Below are 25,428 nucleotides of genomic sequence, written 5' to 3'. Positions count from 1 at the left end.
TAAATCAGATAGAAGCCAGCTTCTGTTACTCAGAAGGCCTTTTCTCTCCTTTTCATCCAGGGTTATGGAACTACTCTTCTTAATATGAGAAGATACAAAAATTATACTTGAGAAAACTAATCCTTCTTAAAAATTTGGGGGCCACAGAACCCTGCCCTTTGATGATCTGACAAGAGCTAGCATCCTCTTACTATAAATATCTACAAATGACCAGCAAGTTTTGCACAGAACTTCAAAACACTGTGAAGCCCCTGGAATCCATCCAGGGCCCCCAACAACTCCTTAGTTAAGCTGCTTAATGCGACAACTAACCATGTTCATACTTCATCCATCTCTATATCTTTAAACTTCCCAGCACAGTGACCAGCCTGGAGTAGGACTTCAGAGTCTTTGGGAATGAACAATTGACCAGGGGTCGGAGTTGGTGCTCTCAGCCACAGGGAGCTCCAGGGCACCAGTAGGAAACCTCTGAGAAACTCAGTGCACTAGTGCCAGCATCTCCAGAGGTCTAGTCCCACCCCGCCTCCCCACCCCCGGCCCACTGCAGCCACTGGGCATTCAGGAGAGAGGATTTCAAGAAGGCTGGGCAGCACAGTGAGTGCTGGGTGTCGGGGACACCCACATGCCGGCAGTAGCAACCCCAACCTGAACACACCGGGCAAGTCATGAGTGTGTGGTCACTGCTGTTAGGATGACCTGGGTTTTTGGTTCTTTGGCCCATGATATTAGATGCTAGAATAACACTATCCTTCAATAAATAGTACAGTTAGCTGCTCCTGTGTCATCAAGAAATCCTGGAGGGAGCCACACAATGAGTGCACTGAGTCACAGGTCCAGAACCAATTGTCTTGACAGGGAAAATGTGTGCTATGGAAAGAATGCAGCAAATGGCTTCAAATGTAGTCCATGCTCCAGCCTTAGAATCGGGTTTTCCTCAGGGTGTTGCCGTGTGTGTGTGTGTGTGTAAGAGAGAGAGAGAGAGAGAGAGAGAGAGAGAGAGAGAGAGAGAGAGAGAGAGAGAGAGAGAGAGAACAGAGAAGGAAGTCCCAAAGCCATGGGCTCAATCTGTGCTTCCAGGGATGTTTCGAGGCTAACCTTCCTAAAGTACATGTGACCTGCAACATGACTTTAACTCCTGATCCTGAGGCTTTGGCATTGTCCCAGAGGCCTGTTGTGCCTTAACGGTGCCTTAATAGTGGAACCACACCAAGTCGTGCAGGGCAGGATGTATCACTGATAGCTCATCAGTGCAAAGATCAAGTTTCTATGAGAACGCCCTGGTGGCAAAGGTTCATTTCAAGCGCAGCAGCTCAAGAATACAAATGTGGCAAGTCTCAGATTACAGGTTGTTCTGCTGCCTGTCTCTTGGCTTTCCTGGCCTATAGTTGCTGTGCATAGTGACTGGCCAGGGTTAAGGCAGAGGGAAGATGATGCAAGGGGAGAGAAAGCCAGGCTCTGCTTGTTGAGAGCTGGTAGCTGGCGTCAGCCAGGCAGGCAGGAGCTCATGGGCACAGGAGACTGGCCAAGATGTCGACCCTATTTGCATGGTGCTGCCCCTATAAGTCCCTGTCTCTAGGGTTTACTCTCAGTGGACTTACCAGAAATCTTCCTGAAAATCTCAGTTCCACCCCCATCCTGTGACATTCTGTTACTGAAGAGTAATTATTACCTGGTGTGACATTTAAATATTCTCAATATTCTCTAGTTACTTTTGGTCATTCTCCTTTCCTGATTAGGTCCTTGAGAGTAAGATGTCTGTAGGCACCGCCCCATGGGGCTGAGCAGGTGTAGAAATCAAGAAATACTGGCTTTATTGGAGTATAATTATACTCCAATAAAGATGTTAAAAAAATAAAATAAAATACAATGGAATGTTAACATTTAAAATAAAACACAGAGAAGCTTTAGGGAAAAAAAAAAGAAATACTGGCTTGAGTGAGTTAAGAATCTAACTATTGAATTATTAAAGAAGAAACAAGGCTGAGTCCAAATAATTTTATAAACATTCGAGTGGAGAGGGCATGCAGTCTCCTCAGCATTTTTCAAACTTTCTGAAAGTGACCTATAGTAAGAAATTACTTTCCCATTCTAACACAGTATGTGCATACGCACACACAAGACAAAAGTTACCTGAAACTTACCCTTACTACATGTGATATACTCTGATTTTTTCTATTCTGTTCTATTTCATTAAAAAAAAATAAAGAAAAAAAGAAAAAAACTGGTCACTACCCATTAAACAGATTTTATGATCCACCAATGGGTGCCAACTTGTTGTTTGCAAAACACTGGCTTACCTCATGGGATTATATTAAACCTGACAAAGAACCCTGCTCTGCTTTGCACTCTTCACTAAAAACCATAAAAATATTTTCTATTCATACATAATTTACAAACATTTCTTAAATAGGTTTCACTGTGTTTCACAGCTAACAAGTGGTGGAATTTAGAGCCACAGCCAATCTTAAGATTCCATATCGAGGGCTATTTCCGCTTTATCGTGCTGTATTCATGATCTGATTTGTGCCTGTCTAGCTTCCCCAACTTGGTTGTAAGTGCCCAAAGGACCAGAAATGTACCTAACACCAATGCTGGCTGCCCCAGAGGTGCTCAATGGTAAACAGGTTGGTCAAAAGCCATGTTCTGGTTTTGACACTGTATTCTGGGCATTTTTGTGCCAAAACCTTTTATAATGCTTTATAATCATACCTTGTAAAAGGTATGATTATATTTCATGGATAGTATCATATCTATGATACTCTATGTGTCAATAGGTTGCACTGGAAAAGTTTCCCAAGCTTGTAGGGCTTTTTCAGTGAACAGGTAGGAGGGGATGAGAGAGGGACACTGTTTGGTTCCCACCTGTGCTTGAGCTTTCCTCAGAGTTCAGAGAGAAAATTCCAGAAAGGCCAATAAAAGCACCAGACAGGAAAGTCTTTGTTTCTGCTAGTTTTCCCAAACAACTAGTTTTCCTCAGGCTGTAATTTGTAGGCCTAGCTTCTACCAGACCCCGAACCCATGATAAATGGTAAACTATCAAGAATATGCCCCAATTTTCTGCTACTTTGGAGCTTTCCAGCTAAAATCCAAGGTCCTTAGGGAAACACAAACATAACATCTGTCCTAAGGTATATACATATGTGTAGGGGGAGGCATAAGAACTGTTAAGACTGAACATTCACTAAATAATCGTCTGTTGAATGAATGAATGAATATGGATGAAAAAGTCAAAGTGTGAACATAGGCTATACATAGGTGGATATTCAGGATTTTTTACATGTTCTCATATCAAACTCATTTCCTCAATGTCCTAGGAGCAGGAAATGTGACAATAACAGTCCTGGGGGTATCTGGAAAGGAAAGGATGGGGGAGAAAAGAGTTGAGAGGAGAAAAGGGAAGGTAGGAATGGGAAAAAAGAATGCGAGGAAAACGTGGCTGGAATTGCAGGAAGAAGGCCCAGCAACACTGAATGTTGATCACATCTCTGTTAGTTCTAGAATCATCTTTATCTTACTTGCTACTCTGTATACTTTGTTGGACTCAAAGTACACATTTCATATGATGGAAAGTTTCCTTGTTTACTTATTCTTCCTGATCCAGCTTTAAAAGGCTGTCTAACCATCTCAATATGTCTCTTACAGCTGATATACTTGTGAGCTGAGGTAAGGAGTGGGAGAAAGCAGCGTCACGGTGGCTTCCTAAATCCAGTTCATGTGAAAGAAACCTTTCCTAATATTAAATCAAGTGGAACCCTCTCAGTAGGAGAAAAATAGGTGATGTTGCAATGACAAGACTCACCTTTCAACCTCATGATTGCTAACATTTGGGGGAAAGAACGATATTCTGTTCAAAAGTCAGGTCAAAAGCTTATCCACACACTGATTTCTCAATACAGGATCCATAATATCAAATAAAACAAAATCCCTTGTCCCAAATGAAGCCATTAGCAAATATCTCTTTGCTCTCCTGGGAATTCTCTTCTCTCACAACATCTTTCTGAATTATCACTTTGCATTGAGTTAAGAGTTTAATCTTTCAAATGAAGTATATGACCACAGAAGAAGCCAGTGGTTCTGAGGGCAGAAGGGAAGGCTGGTACTAACCTGGTGCCTGGGAGAAACATTAAGATCAAGAGCACAGCTACGGGAGCCAGACTGCTTAGATCTGAAATTGGTTCTGCCACAAGCTATGTAAGTTACACAACCTTTCTATACCTCATATGTGAAAGTGAAATGAAGCAGTTTTATTTCATAGGAATAAATAAGTTAATACAGGTGATGTACTTAAAACAGCGCCTGAATATAGCAGGCATTCATTAAGTCCTAGGTATTAATAGGATATAAAAAAAGAAATATTCATTTGCTAAATTTGCCATTTATTTTGGTAGGTTTTTTCCTCATTTTAATAAGGGCCAGTGGTTTTAAGAATCTTGGAATGATAGATCTGAAAGGAATGTTTATTTTACAGAAATGCAAAAAGCCCAGAGCATTGAGCTCTTCAAGGCCACACAGCTACCTAGCGGTATATTCAGGGCTAGACACCCGACTTCCTGATTCTAAACCATTCTCCACTGTACACACTCTTTCTCTGGAGGAGGATGTCCAGGACTAAGAAAGTTATATCAGAACAATAACAGCCAGAAATGCCGTACCTCCTGCAAGGGCTCCCTTGTCAATCTAACGACAATCTTAAGCTGGTTCATTCATTCTTTCATTCACTCACTCACTCACGCATCGCTGAGTTAAGCTATCCATGGAAGGTACAGAAAAGTAAAACACAGCCTGTGTCCTTAAAGGACTTCAATTGAAATTGGAGCAATAAAATAGGCAGAAATAAAATGATACAATAATACTAACGTTTATATAATATGAAAAGAGAGGTTAGTCATCTTTTGTTATATAACCAATCAGAAATCCAGTAAAAGAGTTTATGTAAGTTAGTACATTTATGAATGACTAAAATAAATGAAGCCAAGCAGCTCTACTATGAGCTGGGCTGTGTTTAATGTTTGCTGTAGCTGTAGGTGCCAGAGGCTTCAAATCTCTATAGTGCCTTTGTTTTTGTCTCCCCTCCTGTCCAGGGGATACCCTAATAAGTCCTCCTTAGGAAGAGTCTGTATTTTACAGCTGTTTCAGCTGTAATCCACTGCTATATTAGAGCCCTGTGTGGTGGTGAGGTGTCTGGGCGGGAAAGCATTCTACAGTTTTATAGTTAAATCTCAGTGTTTTAGTGTGCTTGGGTCCCTGGTATGGGACCTTCACAAGTGTTTCATAGACCCCACCCTGTTAGGGGATGGAGGCAGGGTGGTGTACTCCTCCCAAGCTAAATAAGGCTCTGGAAAAAATCTTTCCCCTGGAGAGTAGGGCTTTGTTATGGAAAACACTCCAGATTTATTTCAAAAGAAGAAAACTTCCCACCACCTGTCAGAGCCATGAGGTTATCTTTCTTGGTCTTCACTGTGAGGACCTGGTGGGTTTCCTGGAGGTAAAGCCCATGAAAGCGTGAGTGACCCCTAAGGTCACAGACTCCAGGACTCTCTCACTCTCATACTAGCCCACACGCAGCTCCAGCAATTTGTCAAAATTACCACAAAAGTGTTCCTATCAGTGTAGGGCTCCAGTGATTTCCACTCCAGGTAAGCAGACCTCAATGACTCTGACTCGACTGTCTGTCCAGATTTTGGGGTGGTTGTTTGCCCTGCTACGTCAGCTTCATGAGTCCAAGAAAAGTCACTGATTGTTAGGGTTCTTTTCCCCACTTTTTTTGGGTAAGATTGTGAGTGATTTACATGTAGGGCTGAAACCTAAAGATCCAACTTCATTTTTTGCATTTGGATGTGCCGTTATACCAGCGCCATTTGTTGAAAAGACTATTCTTTCCTCATTGAATCTTTTGGCATCCTCGTCACAAATCCTTTGACCATAAATGTGGGAGTTTATTTCTGGACTTTCAATTCTGTTCTCAATCGATCCACAGGTCTACTTTTATGCCCGTATGACACTGTCTTGATTACAGTAGCTTTGTAGTAAGTTTTGAAACTGGGAAGTGTGAGGCCTCCAAATCCATTATTCTTTTTCAAGATTGTTTTGGTTATTCCAGTTTCCTTGCATTTCCATATGAATTTTAGAATTAGCTTGTCATTTTGTTCAAAGAACTCACCTGGGATTTTGAAATAAATTGCACTGACTCTTTAGATCAATTTGGAAAGTTTTGCTATCTTAACAATATTAAGTCTTCCAGATCTTAAATATGGGATGTCTTTCCATTTATGTAGGTCTTCCTTCTCTCAATGATTTTAGGTGTACAAATATTACACTTTTGTTACATTTATTCCTGAATATTTTATTCTTTTAATGCTATTATAATTGGAATTGTTTTTTCTAAGTTTCATTTTTGGATTGTTCATTGCTAGGGTATTAAGATAATTGATTTTTGCATGTTGACTTCATATCCTGCAAACCTTGCTGACCTTGTTCATTAGTTCTATGATGTTGGAGTATTTCTTTTAGGATGATCAGTTATAATTTCTCTATAGTCCAGTGAAACTGGGATTAAAAATGCCCATAAGACTTATCAGTTAGAACCACTGTTATACTAAGAAAGCACACTCTCAATAAGATGGTGATGATAAACAGTAGTTAGAATGAGTCATGTAGTCCAGAGGGCTTGTATTTATTATGGGCCTGATATGAGCATGTTTACAGGCTGAAGAGAAGGAGCAAGTGGGAATAGTTTATTTGGAAAAAGAAGGAGATGACTGACACAGAAACTGCCAAAGAAGTCAGAAGGGGGTGGACTTAAGGTTGACCTTGTTTTCTTAGACTTTGAGATATGATATGAATGAGAATATCGGCTAGAATTTACATTAAAACTGATGAATAAAAGCAAGACACTGATAGGGTCTTATGATTTCAATTTCTCCATGACATAGGTGCTCAGGTGATCTCCTGGGGGAGGGATCTGAGGGAGAATGGCAGAAGGTCTGGGGCAACTGTTCAGGAGCTCGGAGAGCAGTCTGACCAAGGGCAGATGAAAGGGTTAATAGGTGTTAAGGGACCAACTGAGGCTAAATTACAAACATGGTTGTCAGGTTGATTTGTAGGATTTCTCTAGTCATGTGTGTACAAGAATAAAGATAACAGTAAGCAGTAATGTTGTACTGATCTTGGGCTGGAGATTTACTGTCCAGGTGCTGTTGTGGTGAAGGTATGCTAACAAAAACACATCAAAGATACTGGTAAAAAAAAATAACCAAGACAACCAATCATGTTATAACAGTTTACGCTGGCAAGGAAGCCTTAGAGAGTCCTCACTGACTGGGAAAAAAATTATGGGGTCAAAGAACTGGAGGTCTCTCTGAAGTTGAAAGTAGGTACAGTGGAAGGGAAGGCACAGGAGAAGTAAAAGGATAAGACGTTAAGACTCATAGAGGGATAGCGCAGATCAGAATTTTGGATGTGGTGCAGTTCCAGGTGATGATAAGATTCTAGGTGTGACTTGGCTAAAAGTAGAGTGGATGTGAAAGCCACTGGAATTAAGAAAGTCCGAGTGTATGTTTCTGGATGGCTCATCTACATGACCTTGATGTCACCCAGAATTATGACAGTAACTGGGGTAGAAAGAAAGATCCAGGTCCTGTATTTGCCAGTTAACGAAAGGGAGTATCTGGGAAGTTGGTAGATGGCAGTAATACAGTGAGGCAGAGGTTGGTAAACCCATCTTACCTTAGGGAATCAAGAGCTTGCATTGAACATACCCGAGGGTTACAACGCTCTTTGAAATCACAGTCACTCATTCTGGGATGGTTCTTAAGGTGGGGAAGCATCCTGAGGGAATATTTGGGATGAAGCAGGGAGGCAGCCCATATCTGTATTAGAAAACTCAGCCTGGTTGTTCCAATACAACCATCAGGAGGTGTTATTTCCCACTGTGCTTCTCTTCCCAGTGAGAACTGCTGCTTTAAGGATGACTACAGAAATCTAGGAAGAATTCCTGAGGAGCATATGGCTTCTACCCTATTCATACTCCTGTGTTTGCTACTTATGACTATATACAGACATGAATCTAGATTTCTGACAGATCTTTCCAAGGAAAAACACACATATTTTTCATAATTTTGCTTATTTTGATATGAAATAGTATAAATGCATACATTCATTTTTATAACAGGTGTTATTTACAGTGAAATGAATAGATATTAAATGCACAGTTTAGTGAGTTTTAACAAATGCATAAGCCCTCACCTTTATCAGGCTATAGAATATTTCCATTACTCTAGAAAGTTCCCTGGTGACCCTCCCCACTCAATTCCTGCCCTACTTGATGCAACCACAGTGCTGATTTCTATCATCATAGATTAGTTTGTCTATTTTAGAACTTCATTTTAATGGAAACACGGTATTCTTTTGTGTCTGGCTTCTTTTGCTCATCATAACAAGGTTTAAAGTTAAAATATGGGTATTAAAGCAAGTCATTCTAATAGAAAATTCTCATGATTACCAAAGGTGACTGAATTCAGACCAGAATAAAGGCAGATGTGTAAAAGAATCGTGGTGTAGGGCTTCCCTGGTGGCGCAGTGGTTGAGAGTCCGCCTGCCGATGCAGGGGACACAGGTTCGTGCCCCGGTCCAGGAAGATCCCACATGCCGCGGAGCGGCTGGGCCTGTGAGCCATGGCCGCTGAGCCTGCGTGCCTGGAGCCTGTGCTCCGCAATGGGAGAGGCCACAACACTGAGAGGCCCACGTACCGCAAAAAAAAAAAAAAAAGAATCGTGGTGTATTTCCACCTCCTGGATAGTTTGCCAAGAAAGCCAAGACATATTTAGTTATGCACTGCAGGAACTATCCTGTGGCCAAAGCCCATTTGGCTTTGTGTCCCCACCACCCCTTCCCCTTCCTGAACTCTTTACTGTCTCTGAAATAAATCAGTGAGGAAAGGGTTCCTTTCCATACCTCTGAGAGGGATTGAAAACCTGCTCTGTACTTGGTAGGATGATCCTGCTCCTGCCTCAGGGCTTAAAAAGAAAACCCTGAAATATGTTCTCCAAGTTAAAAATGAAATTTCATCTTAAACATGAAATCCTGGAGTAGATTTCTTAACATCTGTTTCAACAGAAACCACAGTCTGAGTTAAGTATTTTTTCCTTCCTCAAAATTGTGCCTAGGTATGTGGAGGGTCTGTGGACTGAACGTTTGTTTCTCTCCAAATTCATAAGTTGGAGCCCTAACACCCCAATTCAATGGTATTTGGAGGTGAGGCTTTTTGGATGTAATTAGCCTTAGATGAGGTCAGGAGGGTGGGGCCCCCGTGATGGGATTAGTGACCTTATAAGAAGAGATACCAAAGAGCACCTCCTTCCCCTGGACACACAAAGAAGAGGTCATGTGAGCACACAGTGAGATGCTGGCTGCCTACAAGCCAGGAGAAGAGGCTTTATAATGAAGCTACCTTGCTGGCACCTTTATCTGGGGCTTTCCAGGCTCCAGAACTGTGAGAAATAAATTTGTTTAAATGACCCAGTCTATGGTATTTTGTTATGGCATCCCAAGATGATTAAAACAGGAGGTAATATTTATTAAGTACTAACTATATGCTAGGCACTGTGTCACATTTACTCTTTGAAACAAAACTAGGAGGTAGGCATTAGTATCTCCACTTTTCCAGGGAAGAAAAGAAAACTCAGCATCACACAGCTACTAAGTGATGGTAGATATTATGAAATTGCCCCCTCCTCCAAGGATGCTGCATCAATTTATTCTCTCACTAACAATCCCCATATACCTACCAACCTTGATAAATAACCACCAGGCCTTTAAAATCCTTGACAGCTCTGTCTTACTAGGTCTTGATCTCATCACTTCCTTTTTTGAGCTAATGGTTGAAAATGGGGATAGCTTCTAAAACTGGTAAAATATTGGCTTTGATGCTTCCTTATCAACATATACACTCTACATGAAGATTCTTGGGGAAACAGAAGGTTGCTGGATACTGGTACAGACGGGTAACGGTGCCTTGGAAAGCAAAGATATGAAAAACAACATTTAGGAGAGAGCTGCATAGAGGAAAACTCCAGTTTTACCCTGTTTTATTGTCTACCTTATTCTAAGGGGGTTCTGAGCTCATAGGTGAGATCAGGGGAGCTGAAATTGCTTTGGAATTTAGTTATGTGTCCCTAATACACTGTAAATTTTGACTGAAGTCTGCCTACTGGGTGAGAAACTTAGCGTACTTACAGCCCCACAAAATAGGGGCCTCAAAACACACAAAACAAATAAAAATACAACTGAAGGAAAGCTGAAGCTAGGCCCCCCCACCAAATCATCCTTTCCCTCTTGCTTTCCCAGTAAGGAAAGTAGTAGTATTAGCCTGAGGCAGTGGGTATCATCATAATGCTAAAGGCTGTCTTGGATGGGTAGCTTCCACTAAGATAGGTAAAATATCAAGTTTACACACCTGGGAAGTGGCCAAGCCAGTATCTGAACCTGGTCTTTTTTTTTTTCCCCCAATTTTCTTGAGTCATAACTGACAAATAAAATTGTAAGATATTTAAAGTATACAACATGATGATTTGATACAGGTATACATTGTAAAAGGATTTCCACATAGTTAATTAACACATCCATCACCTCACATATTTTTATATGTTAAAATCTATCTATCTATCTATCTATCTAATCTGGTGAGAACATTTAAATTCTACTCTCTTAGCAAATTTTAATTATACAGTATAGTGTTGTCAACTACAGTCACCATGTTGTACATTAATTAGATCCTTATTCATTTTATAGCTGAAAGTTTCTACCCTTGTACCGATGTCTACTTATCCTCCCACCCACCCAGCCCCTGGTAACCCCTTTTCTACTTTCTTTTTCTATGAATTTGACTTTTTTTTAAGATTCCACTTGTGATACCATGCAGTATTTGTCTTTCTCTAACTTATTTCACTTAGTATTATGCCCTCAAGTTCCCTTCATGTTGCTACAAAAGGCAGGATTTCCCTTTTTCATGGAGGGATAATATTCCAGTTCATATATATATCCCATACCTTCTTTATCCATTCATCTGCTGATGAACACTTAGGCTGTTTCCATATATTTGCTATTGTGAATAATGCTCCAAAGAACATGGGGGTGCAGATATCTCTTTGATATCCTATTCTCATTTTCTTTGGATATATACCCAGAAGTAGGATTGCTGGATCACATGGTAGTTCTATTTTTAATTTTTGAAGAACCCCCATACTGTCTTCCCTAGTGGCTGCACAATTTACATTCCCATCAAGAGTGCACAAGGATTCCTGTTTCTACATATCCTTACCAACCTTAACTCTTGTCTTTATGAGGATAGCCATTCTAACAATTGTGAGATGATTTATTGTGGTTTTGATTTGCATTTCACTGTTGATTACAGATATTGAGCACCTTTTCATGTACCTGTTGACCATCTGTATAACTTCTTTGGAGAAATGTCTATTCAGTTCCTCTGCCCATTTTAAAATCAGATCATTTGTTTTTGCTTTTGAGTTGTACAAGTTATTTAAATATTTTGGATATTAACCCTTTATCGGATATATGATTTGAAAATATTTTCTCCCATTTCATAGGTTGCCTTTTCATTTTGTTGACTGTTTCCTTTGCTGGGAAGAAGCTTTTTAGTTTGATGCAGTCCCACTTTTTAATTTTTGCTTTTGTCGCCTTTTCTTGTTGCCTGACATTTTCACTATTCTGGATAAATGTGCTTTGCTGACAAGTGAGTCAAAAGTTTGGTAACCTAATTATAGACTTTCTGGTGTGTGTGTGTGTGTGTGTGTGTGTGTGTGAGAGAGAGAGAGAGAGAGAGAGAGAGAGAGAGAGAGAGAGAGAGAGATGCACAGTGGGCAACATTTCTCTGATGGAACATGCTCATCAAAGACAGCCAGATAATTTCTACTGTCTAGTCTATCAAGCAATGTTTAGTTAAAATCTTCTGTTTGAAAGCATAAGCAATCAAGTTAGGCTAGTTTAAGTTACAAAGGAGAACTTTCTGGAAGAATACAGAGCAAACTTAAATAATTAGTCCTTAGGAATTTTGGGATCTCAATGGCAAGAACGTATAGACTTTTTGTTCAACATTCTACCACTAATACAACTCAACTACAAATTCCCAATCTCTGTGACTCTTAAGAGAGAGAATTAGATTTCACTAGCTGGATCAGGCATATGATCTGCACTCTATCTCTAGTCTTCACCTTCTACTTCCAGATGTTCTTTTCAGTCACAGACGTCAGAGTGATTAGTGATCATCTAATTCAACTCCATTTTTCAAATGATGAAACATGAGGGAAGTAAAGCCAGTCAGTAGCAGAGGCAAGGATACTGCAGTATAAATCAAGAGACTCCAAGCCATATTTCCACTTCTGTCCCTTTTCACCCCCATTTCCTTAGACATCACTTTTGTCTTGACTTTTATTACCTCAGATCCAACACATTACAAGAGACTCCTAAGGATCTCTTAAGACTGTCCTTAAGGGTGTCCTCAGCCTGATTGATACTGAATCACTATAAGAGACCTCACCAAAACAATTATGATTGTGCTATTCTTTTGATTCAACTCAAAATCTCCAATGGTTACCCACTGTCTATCGGCCAAACCCCTCATTATGAATGCTAGTTTGTGTGCCTGGGAAAAGTTCATAGGAAACTGGAGGGAGTTAACACCTATCCTTCTCAAACTACTCCAAAAATGCAGGGGAAGGCACACTTCTGAACTCAATGAGGTCACCATCATCCTGATACCAAAACCAGACAAAAATACCACAAAAAAAAAGAAAATTACAGGCCAATATCACAGTATCAATGAACACAGATGCAAAAATCCTCAACAAAATACTAGTAAGCCAGCTTCAACAATACATTAAAAGGATCATACACCATGACCTAGTGAGATTTGTCCTAGGGATATTTTTCAATATCCACAAATCAATCAATGTGATAGACCACATTAACAAACTGAAGAATAAAAACCGTATGATCATCTCAATAGATGCAGAAAAAGCTTTTGATAAAATTCAACATCCATTTATGATAAAAAATCTCCAGAAAGTGGGCATAGAGGGAACATACCTCAATATAATGAAGGCCATAAATGACAAACCCACAGCTAACATCATACTCAACAATGAAAAGCTGAAAGCATTCCCTCTAAGATCAGGAACAAGACAAGGATGCCCACTCTCACCACTTTTATTCAGCACAGTTTTGGATGTACCAGCCACAGCAATCAGAGAATAAAAAAAAAAAAAAAAAAAAGGAATCCAAATTGGAAAGGAAGAAGTAAAACTGTTACTATTTGCCAATGACATATCATTACACATAGAAAATCCTAAAGATGCCATCAGAAAACTACTAGATCTCATCAGTGAACTTGGTAAAGTAGCAGGATACATAATTAATATAAAGAAATCTGTTGCAGTTTTATATACTAACAATGAAGTATCAGAAAGAGAAATTAAGGAAACAATCCCATTTACCATCACATAAAAAAGAATAAGATACCTAGGAATAAACCTACCTAAGGAGGCAAAAGACTTGTACTCTGAAGACTATAAGATGCTGATGAAAGAAATCAAAGTTGACACAAACAGCTGGAAAGATATCCTGTGTTCTTGGATTGGAACAATCAATATTGTTAAAATGACCATACTGCCCAAGGCAGTCTACAGATTCAGTGCAATCCCTATCAATTTACCAATGGCATTTCTCACAGAACTAGAAAAAAAAATTCTAAAATTTGTATGGAAACACAAAAGACCTCAAATACCCAAAACAATCTTAAGAAAGAAGAATGGAGCTGGAGGAATCATGCCCTCTGGCTTCAGACTATACTATAAAGCTACTGTAATCAAACCAGTATGGTACTGGCACAAAACCAGTTCACACAGATCCATGATCAGGATAGAAAGACCAGAAATAAACCCACACACTTATGGTCAATTAATTTATGACACAGGAGGCTAGAATATACAATGGAGAAAAGACAGTCTGTCCAATAAGTGATACTGGGAAAACTGGACAGTTACCTGTAAAAGAAAGAAATTAGAAAATTTTCTAATACCACATACAAAAATAAACTCAAAATGGATTAAAGACTTAAATGTAAGACCAAATACTATAAAACTCCTAGAGGAAAATGTAGGCAGAACACTCTTTGACATAAATCGCAGCAATATTTTCTTGTTATCTGCCTCTTAGAGTAATGAAAACAAAAGCAAAAATAAACAAATAGGACCTATTTAAACTTTAAAGCTTTTGCACAGCAAAGGAAACCATTAACAAAATGAAAAGACAACCTATGGAATGGGAGAAAATATTTGCAAATGATGCCACCAACAAGGGCTTAATTTCCAGAATACACAAACAGCTTATATGGTTCAATATCAAAAAAAAGCAAACAACCCAATCAAAAAATGGGCAGAAGCCCTAAATAGACATGTCTCCAAAGAAGACATACAGATGGCGAACAGGTACACGAAAAGATGCTCAACACCACTAATTATTAGAGAAATGCAAATCAAAACTACAATGAGGTAGCACCTCACATCGGTCATAATGGCCATCATCATAGCAGCACTACTTACGATAGCCAAGACATGGAAACAACCTAAATGTCCGTCGACAGATGAATGGATAAAGATGTGCTACACACACACACACACACACACACACACACAATGGAATATTACTCAGCCATAAAAAAGAATGAAATAATGCCATCTGCAACAACATGGATGGACCTAGAGATTATCATACCAAGTGAAATAAGACAGACAGAGAAAGATAAACATCATATGATACCACTTTTATATGGAATCTAAAAATTATACAAATGAACTTATTTATAGAACAGAAATAGACTCACAGACATAGAAAACAAACTTCTGGTTACCAAAGGGGAAAGGGGGGAGGAGGAATAAATTAGGAGTTTGGGATTAACAGATACACACTACTGTATACAAAATAGATAAACAAGGACCTACTGCATAGAACAGGGAACTATATTCAGTATAATGTATCAGTAGCAGCCCATAATGGAAAAGAACTTGAAAAAGAATACACACACACACGCACACACACACAACTGAATCACTTTGCTATATACCTGAATCTAACAAAACATTTAAGATTAATTACTTTAATTAAAAAAAAGAAATTTGAGGGCTTCCCTGGTGGCGCAGTGGTTGAGAGTCCGCCTGCCGATGCAGGGGACACGGGTTCGTGCCCCAGTCTGGGAGGATCCCACATGCCGCGGAGCAGCTGGGCCCATGAGCCATGGCCACTGAGCCTGCACGTCCGGCGCCTGTGCTCCACAGCGGGAGAGGCCACAACAGTGAGAGGCCTGCGTACCGAAAAAACAAAAAACAAAAAACAAAAAACGGGCATATAAGTCCTAGATAGATATTTCTCCAAAGAAGACATACAGATGGCCAACAGCCACATGAAAAGATGCCCAACATCACTAATTATTAGAGAAATGCACATCAAAACCACAATGAGGTATCACCTTACACTGGTCAGAATGGCCATCATCAAAAAGTCTACAAATAATAAATGCTGGAGAAGGTGTGGAGAAAAGGAAACCCTCCTACACTGTTGGAGGAACTATAAGTTGGTACAGCTACTATGGAGAACAGTGTGGAGCTTCCTTAAAAAACTAAAAATAGGGCTTCCCTGATGGCGCAGTGGTTGAACGTCCGCCTGCCGATGCAGGGGACACGGCTTCGTGCCCCGGTCCGGGAAGATCCCACATGCCGCGGAGCGGCTTGGCCCGTGAGTCATGGCCGCTGAGCCTGCGCGTCCGGAGCCTGTGTTCCACAACGGGAGAGGCCCCAACAGTGAGAGGCCCGCATACTGCAAAAAAAAAAAAAAAAAAAAAAAAACAACCCAAAAATAGAGCTACCACGTGATCCAGCAATCCCACTCCTGGGCATATATCTGGAAGATGAAAACTCTACTTCGAAAAGATACACGTACCCCAACGTTCATAGCAGCACTGTTTACAATAGCCAAGACATGGAAACGACATAAGTGCCCATCAACAGATGACTGGTTTAAGAAGATATGGTATATACATATACAATGGAATATTACTCAGCCATAAAAGGAATGAAATATTGCCATTTGCAGCAACATGGATGGACTTAGAGATTATCATAAGTCAGACAGATAGACAAATATATATATATATTGCTTATATGTGGACTCTAAAAATTAATATAAAAATGAATCTACATACAAAACAGAAACAGACTCACAGACATAGAAAACTTATGGTTTTCACAGGGGAAAGGGAGGAGGAATGGACAAATTAGGAGTATGGGATTAACAGACAGAAACTGCTATACATAAAATAGATAAGCAATAAGAATTTGCTATATAGCACAGGGAACTATATTCAATAGCTTGTAATAACCTATAATGGAAAATAACATGAAAAAGTATATATAACTTTGAATCACTTTGCTGTACACCTGAAACTAACACAATATTGTAAATCAACTATCATTCAATTAAAAAAAATAATGCTGAATGCCTGTCTCTAGTTCTCTGGGTAGTCCCTTGGAATGAAGGTGCTACACAATATAAAATGCCGACGAATCAGTTATAGCACTGGATTCCTGGCGTTCAAGTTGGAATGGGAGGAAATGGCTGCTTTCTGAGGTGCAGACAAGAGGGCTAGTTGCTGGGAAGATGCTTCCTAAGCCTGGAAATAAAGTTTTGACTGTGCTCATTCAAAGGCCTATGTCCAGTCGAGTTCTGCATATCCATGGAGCCAGCCTTCTCTAGTCACTCCAATCCAGTGTGCTCACTACTGCCTCCTTGCATCTCGAGAAGCTTCGAATCACAGAGTGGTGTCTATTAGTCTGGACTGTTTTATGTATTGTCCAGTTTTTCTAACAAAATGGTAACTTCCATATGTTTTCTTTTGTATTCATATCCCCCATATCCTTTGCCAAGTGGGGACCATGTAGTGACCATTATCTTCTTTTTTACACTGTGATAAAATATACATGACATAAACTTCACCATTTTAATCAGTTTTAAGTGTACAGTTCTGTGGCATTAAGCACACTCACACTACTGTGCAACTATCACCACCATCCATCTCCAGAAATTTTTCATCATCCCAAACTGAAACTCTGTACCCACTAAACCATAACTTCCTCTTCTCCCCTCCCTAACCCCTGGCAATAACCATTTGACTTTCTGTTTCTATGAGTCTGACTATCCTTATATAACTGGAATCGATCATACAATCTTTGTTCTTTTGTGTCTGGCTTATTTCACTTAGCATCATGTTGTCAAGGTTCTTCCATGTTGTAGTGTGTGTCAGAACTTCACTTCTTTTTTAGACTGAATGATATTCCATTGTATGTATATACCACATTTTGCCTGTTCGTTCATCCACGGATGGACATTTGGGTTGCTTCTTCATTTTGGCTATTGTGAATAGTGCTGCTATGAATGCTTGTATAAAAATGTCTGTTTGAATCCTTCTCAAATTTTGGGGGTATATACCCAGTAGTAGAGTTGTTGGATCATATGGTATTTCTCTCTGTGTGTGTGTGTGTGTGTGTGTTTTGAGGAACCACTCTACTAGTTTCCACAGTACTGCACTGTTTTACATTCCAATGAGCAATAAACAAGGGTTCCAATTTCTCTACATCCTCCCAACACTTATTTTACCATTATTCTTCTGACTTAATCCTCATAATAAATGAAAAATTTTACTGTATCTGGCATCTGTATTACACTTCACAGTTGACAATTTTTTTTGCATATATTACCCCTTTAAACCATTATAATAATCTTCGGTTTAAGTATTATATTTTTATTACAAAAGAAGAAATTGAAGCTTAAGGGTGTTTGTTACATTACTTGTCCAAGACCACAGAGCTAATAAATGGAAAAGTCAAATACGTAACTTTACTCCTGACTCTTTTCTTATTGGGAAAATTAAACAGTCTGCATTCTTTGAGATTCTCCCTTGCATGCTCTGTTCACTCTGAATCACAACACAGCATTGAGAAGTTTCCAGGAAAGGATACTTGCTATTTTCCCACATCTCCTAAGGTATCAAAAAAAAAAAAAGGCTTAAATAAGTAGCAGGAGTGATTTAGGTTAGATATTAACTGGGTGGCTGATGCTGGTGAGACACTGGAAAAGATTACTAAAGGATACTTTGAGATAATGCCCATCTTGAAAAGTGCTATGGGTTGGATTCCATCCCGGTAGATGCCTGAGGGTGCAGGGAGTAATTCGATGAACGCTTGTTAATTATTTGAAAGCAGGGGACAAATTGGATGACTTCACAGAGTTTCTTCCATTCTCTGATTCTAATAACAAAGATTCTACTGAATGGATTTGTACTACTCAAGAAAGTTGTTCTCTGGTTTTTGGGAATGGGTCTTTTTTCTTGACCCCCTCATCTTTGATCTCTGGAGAAGGCCTCACTCAGTTCCATTTCATACCCTCAGAGTTAACCAAGGCCTCGGGGGAGAGGTCAGAGATGACCTAACTCACCTGGGGTCCTGAGCTACATCTTGGGCAGTTAGCTTTCTATACCACTGTTGATTTGATTTCACTTTGCTCCCCAGGGAGATCTGAAGGAGTTGCAATTTTGGCCTGAGATGAAAGGGGACAGCTTCAATCTCCAACCTTTATGGGTCGTCAGTGCTGAAGCATAAAGAAGGGACAAGGTAGCTGGCTGAAGACAGTTAGCCTAGAAGAAAGATACCTAGTGGGGAAAATAAAATTATCTGGGTATTTGTCTAGATGCTGCCGCAGTCATCTATCTGCCTTAGAGCAGCAGTCTGTAGGGTATTTAGACATCCATGTGATTTTACTCATGGTTGAAAGTCCCTTCCCTCTCCGACAGAATTGTAAATTGTACACCTTTTTTTTTTTTTTTTTTTTTTTTTTTGGCCTCTCACCGCTGTGGCCTCTCCCGCTGTGGAGCACAGGCTCCAGATGCGCAGGCCCAGCGGCCAAGGCTCATGGGCCCAGCCGCTCCGCGGCATGTGGGATCTTCCCAGACCAGGGCACGAACCCAGGTCCCCTGCATCGGCAGGCAGACCCTCAACCACTGCGCCACCAGGGAAGCCCTAAATTGTACACCTTTTAATGACCCTATAAGCAAGACTAATTCTGCTTCCCTTATGTGCTTAATATCTATGCGTTTTAGTTACCTCTTTATTCAAAAGAAAGAATCAAAACTTGCCACCTCACAGTTGTTAGAGAGCTAAGTAATGAAGCTTTCTGAAAGGTAGCATGCATTCCAAGTACTTTAAAGACCCTTTCAGGAGAATGTTGAAATTAAGGAAAAACTATTGTAGAAGGCATTTAACAAAATGCTTCCTAAAAAATTAAGGTAATGCACCATATGCAAACAAAAGTGGTAATCAGTTAATAAGTAATGTGCATTTGAAACTCAAAAAGATAAAAATAAGAAGAAAATTATTATTTTTTTAAAAAGCAAAAGTACTGCCTCTCACTCACATCCTCTTTCTTTCCTTTCCTATTCTTTGAAGCCCCCTTGCTGGGGGCCCTTACTTCCTACACTTTAATCGACAAGCGAAGAACTGGGTTTAGAGGGGCAGTCACTGAAGCACTGCTTTAGTAAACAGCCCAGCTTTTTCAAAAGGCCAGCACTGTTGACCTGAGTAGAGATCACACTGCTCCTGCCTAGTGCAGGACATTCAGTTTTTAGAACCACAGACCAGAGAATGCAGAACCGGGGAGGGTACTCAGTGATGAGCCCATCCAACCAACCCTGTAATTGTTCAGATAACAAAACTGAAGCCAGGACAGGTGCTGATTTTTTTTCTCTTTTACATTTCAGAGCTGGAAATTGAAGAATGCAATGAAAAGCAAGGTAAAAAAAAAAGAAAAAAAAAAGGCAAGGGTATACCCATTTATCTCATACCCAGGGGGTGCTTATTTGCAAGTAGACCTGCCTTCAGATGGTCCACTGGGTCTGCAGAGTTTACAGAACAACTAAAGATCCTTCCGAAGCAGGCATCGTCTCAATAAATACATGGAGTTAAGGCCAAGAGAACTTAGCTTAGTGCTTAGCTGATCCTCATTCTTGGCAGGACTCCCTTTTAAGCCCAGATCACTTCACATAAGATTAGAAACTGCCCTCCAAAGATCTGCCTCTTTACCTCATCAGGGCAGCTGGAGGCTTCTGTTGGCAGCTCTAATCAGTGCAAGATCAGCACGAATCCACAAACCTCAATCACTCTGTTTTCAACTCCTTGAGATTGCTTTCTCTCAAATTTAATTGTCTGAATTGTAGTGTCTGTGATAAGAACTCAGGGGTAATATCACACACCTCCAGAACCCTTCCAGTGATTACGGACTGTGCCCAGCAAGTGACGAAAGTAGGATTTAGGCAATTAGGAGTGCAGGATTTTCTCGGCCCTGCCAGGATCTTCAGAGAATGTCATGCTGTGCACACTCTCATGGAGCTGGCTTGATTTCGCAATTTTTTTACAGCCTATTGTAATATACGGCCTATCTCGAAGAAGGTCCCTGTCCAAGCATGCTTTGATGTTTTATGAAATAAGTGGCAAAATCCAGGATTTAAACATCAAAAGTAGAAATCCACATTTTTCTGTTTTATTCTGTAAGATTTAATGTGTCAATTATATCTTTAATCACAAAAGAGCATGGTGAACAAAATGTGCTGTCATGGGATTATGAAAATGTCTTAATACTTTTATATAATTTTAAATTTTTCTACCAAGAAAATTTATTATAAGTCATGTGTTTTAAAGACGCCCTCCAGGTGTCGTGGGGCTTGTTGGGCCTCTGAGAGGCTTTGTGACACTGTATCTTAGGCACCCGCTCAGCCCCACCACGGTGGGAAACACTGACTTCCAGGTTTTTGGCTACCTTGAGGTTTTATGATTCCATGAAAGCGCTAAGCTCGTCATCATTAAAAATGGATCACTAGGGCCTGGGGGATGATTTTGATATTACAATAGTTCTACTGTTTTAAAACCCCAGATTTGGGACTTCCCTGGTGGTGCAGTGGGTAAGAATCCACCTGCCAATGCAGGGGACACAGGTTGGAGCCCTGGTCTGGGAAGATCCCACATGCCGCGGAGCAACTGAGCCAGTGCACCACAACTACTGAGCCTGTGCTCGAGAGCCCATGAGCCACAACTACTGAGCCCGCGTGCCACAACTACTGAAGCCTGCGTGCCTAGAGCCTGTGCCCCGCAATGAGAGAAGCCACTGCGATGAGAAGCTCGCGCACCGCAACGAAGAGTAGCCCCCCGCTCGCCGCAACTAGGGAAAGCCTGGGCACAGCAACGAAGACCCAACACAGCCAAAAATAGATTAAAAGGAAAAAAAAAACCAGATTTGGAGCTGGAATGCTTCAAGAAATCTCTACTTGAGGAGCTGAAGACAAGACAGGTGTTCCTCCAGGAGGGGTGGGGACTGGGAGTATGTTATTGTTACTCACACACCTGGGAGTTCTGCTTCTTTGGTGTTTTCGTCAGTGTGACTAACTAAAATGCTCTTTGTTCTCTGTTCCAGAGTCAGAGAAATCCCTGCCACGTGGCACACAGATGTACAACTCTGGGCAAAGGTTTCCACAAATACCATTTCTTTACTCCAAAGTCCATCTATGTGTATTCCCTGAAATACAGAATGCTGTATGTCTGTCTGCTGGTCTCTTATCCTAGGAGCCTCAGCAGCAGAGGCAGAAGGAGCTCCTATAACTCTGGAGATAAAAGACTGGCTCACACAGGCCGATGCTGCATAGGGGCACTCGTGGACTTTATTTATTGTTCTTTATTCAAATGTACATAGTGTCTGCACTGACAGAGGCAGCCCAGAAAAGAGAAACTGTGTCTATTGTCACTTTTACTTAAGTGGTGTAAATGAAAAGATCATCACCCAAAGATTTGGTGAGATTTCCATTCAGAGAAAGAGAATGAGTTCAAACAAACAAACAAAAGAGGACAAGATCTGGGATTAGGTTTGATGGTCTGAAACATACAAGGAAGAAAATGAAATTTCTGATTCCATATCTGGGAGAGAAATCAGAATTTTCAATGGCTATATTACCCTGCCCCCACCCACCCCTCCCATGAAGAAAGGCAATAGGGAGGTGCTTGAATTCTTTCAGGTCCTATGGTTGTCACTGAGTAATTTGTTTCTTAAGCGTCTCACATAAACATGGCTGAAATAACAGATAAAGCTCATGTGGGTGCCCAACTGGGGGGAGCGCATTTCTAATGTCCAAAGGTCATGTGGCAATGCCATCTGAACAACATGTGACTTGAAGCCAATGCAATGACACTAAACCCACTCTAGTGAGCAATTCTGTAAAAGGCATCCATCTCGGAGCCCAGCCATTAGTGAAACTCAGTATTGTACGACAATCTGACTTACCCCAAGGTCTTAGGGCAGAGTCCTAGTATGGTGTTAACCTTTGAATCACCTAATCTGGGAAGGAGCCAGCTGGCTTACAGCACTCCTGAAATTGAAACGCTACCAGAGGTGGGAAAGTATGCCTGCCTTAGTAACTCTGATAAGAGGCTCTTGAAAACTGAAAACCACACAATGGCCAACGATGTTTTAGTTTCTGAGAAGTTCCTTGTCTAGTGGGGAAAGCAGATAAAAAAGTAAAAAGCTTAGAAAATAATTCAAGTGTAATAGCAAGGGTAGGTCCAGGGTGCTGTCAGAACACAGAAGAAGGACACCTCATCCAGCCAGATGGTAAGGGCCAGGGAGGGCTGCCACTCTGTCTAGTTAAAAGAAATTCAGAGTACATTTGATATGTCTTGTCTTGAAGATGATACTTGTCCTCCCAGTAAATCAGACTCTCCCCAGAACCGTGCCAGAGGACTTAGCTCTTCTCAAAAAAGCTGTATGTATTTATTCATCTGCATCCTTGGTGAACGGAAGAAAGGTCAGAAATGTGTCAATGTTTAGACATAGGCCAGTGCTACTGCTTTTTAACCTATGGTCCACAGCCTTGTCAAATGAGTTATGGAATTAATATTCCTCCCTACGTGCTTTTCTTTAAAAATCCTGTTCTTGCATGTCTTCCAATCTGAGCGCCTATTTCTCTTTACATGATTTTGAACAAATCTCTACCTAACCACTTAGACAAACTATTTAACTTCATGTAACCTTATTTATTCTGGAAGTTAAAAGCATAATTGCCTTAGACAACATTTTTTTTTAGTTTACATTATGCAAGACTTCATCTCACTTGATATTTGCTATTTTCCCTTCCCCATCTTCTGCATACTTCCAGGAGGTCTCCTGAATAGTCCGTGCCCAAGCAGCACAAGCCTAGGAGTTATTTTCAGTATCAGGTCTCTCTTTATAACTAAATACCTAGAAATGTTTCTATTTCCTGTAAAGTCATCTGAGTCAGGTGAGCTGAAAATTGGAGAATGGGCTCTATGTGGGCTGCCTGGAGAGCTCAAGACCCTAAAAGTGAATGTCGTTTTCTAACTGTCTGACACAGCTGTTTATCATTCCTGGCTTAGTACTTTACATCCAGGACAGGGTCTGACCAGCCTGAATCGTGACAAAATTAGGCTGCATATTGGAAACTTCGTATCCTTTTCTCTTTTCTCACTGGTAATATTCATGTGTCCATTATTCCTCTGGACTAGAGAGGCCAAATGAGCTCAGGAATGACAAAGGCTGGGCCCTTTCTGTTGCAGGCTGGGGTTACGCCACGGGTGTCCTCCGGATGCACTCTCTGTCTTATGGTGGGTCTCTAAGAGTGGAATGATTTGTTGTTCAATAAGGGCCATACTCAAGGATTTTACCCTGAGTTTGGACACAATGCAGGGTCACGTTAATTACCTTGGAAATGAGAGTGGTGGTAGCCAGTGGAGAGACTATTTTGGAATAAGACAGTGACGTTATCCAAAGCCACTTCCAGTTCTAATATAAATATGCACCAATTGATAGAATATGCAGATTTTTCTCATTAGATCTGCTAATGTAGTTAAATGGACAGAGTTTTTTTTTTTTTTTTTTTTGTGCAGTACGCGGGCTTCTCACTACTGTGGCCTCTCCCGTTGTGGAGCACAGGCTCCGGATGCGCAGGCTCAGCGGCCATGGCTCACGGGCCCAGCCGCTCCACGGCATGTGGGATCTTCCCGGACCGGGGCACGAACCCGTGTCCCCTGCATCGGCAGGCGGACTCTCAACCACTGCGCCACCAGGGAAGCCCCTGGACAGAGTTTTTAACAGCTCTGTTGAGATATAACTCGCATACCATACAATTCACCCAATTAAAGCATACAATTCAACAGTTTTTAGAACAGTCACATAATTGTATAGCTATCACCACAATCTAATTTTAGAATATTTTCCTCATACCAAAAAGAAACCCTGTTATCATTAGCCATCACCATCCAATGTCCCCATTTCCCTCCCAGGCCTAAGCAACCATTAATCTACTGTCTGTCTCTATAGATTTGCCTATTATAGACATTTCATATAAATAGAATCATATAATATATGGTATTTCGTGACTGGCTTCTTTCATTAATCATAATGTTTTCAAGGTTCGTCTTTTTGTGGCATCTAACAGGGCTTCATTCTTTTTTATTGCCAAAAAATATTCCATTGTAATGAATACACCACTCTGTTTTATTGATTCATCAGTGGTTGACATTTGGATTATTTCTACTTTTTGGCTATTATGAATAATGAGATTATGCCTCATTATTTACAGTAGCTAAGACATGGGAACAATCTAAGTGTCTATCAACAGATGACTAGATAAAGAAGATGTGGCATATATACATACAGTGGAATATCATTTAGCCATAAAAAAGGAGGAAATCCTACCAATGTGACAACATGGATGGACTTTGAGGGCATCATGCTAAGTGAAATAAGGCAGACAAATACCATACCATCTAACTTATATGTAGAATCTAAAACAAACAAGCAAACTCATAGAAAAAGAGATCAGATTTGTGGTTACCAGAGGTGGGGAGGGGGTGTGGATTGGATAAAGGGAGTCAAAAGGTACAAACTTCCAGTTATAAGTAAGTACTAGGGATGTAATGTACAACATGACTATAGTTAACACTGCTACGTGGTATGTATAAAAGTTAAGAGAGTAAATCCTAAGAGTTCTCATCACAAGGGAAAAAAAATTTTTTTTTCTTTATCTTTTTTTTTGGTATCTATATGAGATGATGGATGCTACCTAAATTGTGGTAATCATTTCACAATGTAAGTCAAATCATTATGCTGTGTACCTGAAACTTATATAATGCAGTATGTTAATTATATCTCAATAAAACTGGAAAAAATGCAGCTATGAACATTCACGTTCAAGTGTTTGCATGGACGTATATTTTCACCTCTCTTGGGTATATATCTAGGAGTAGAATT

General features: G+C 40.4%; 1 long non-coding RNA gene across 1 annotated transcript; it reads left to right on the top strand.

The window, feature by feature from the left end:
- Positions 1 to 3,971: 3,971 nt before the first annotated feature.
- On the top strand, positions 3,972 to 25,428 carry LOC308627786. Its single transcript, XR_014017440.1, has 3 exons — positions 3,972 to 4,191; positions 19,877 to 19,909; positions 21,583 to 25,428. It is a non-coding gene; the product is annotated as an uncharacterized lncRNA (long non-coding RNA).

Source organism: Mesoplodon bidens, assembly GCF_964165515.1.
Source record: "Mesoplodon bidens genome assembly, chromosome: 14".
Classification (NCBI taxonomy): Eukaryota; Metazoa; Chordata; class Mammalia; order Artiodactyla; family Ziphiidae; genus Mesoplodon; species Mesoplodon bidens.
The sequence above is the reverse complement of the archived record's forward strand: the minus strand, read 5'-3'. Positions and strand labels throughout refer to the sequence as shown.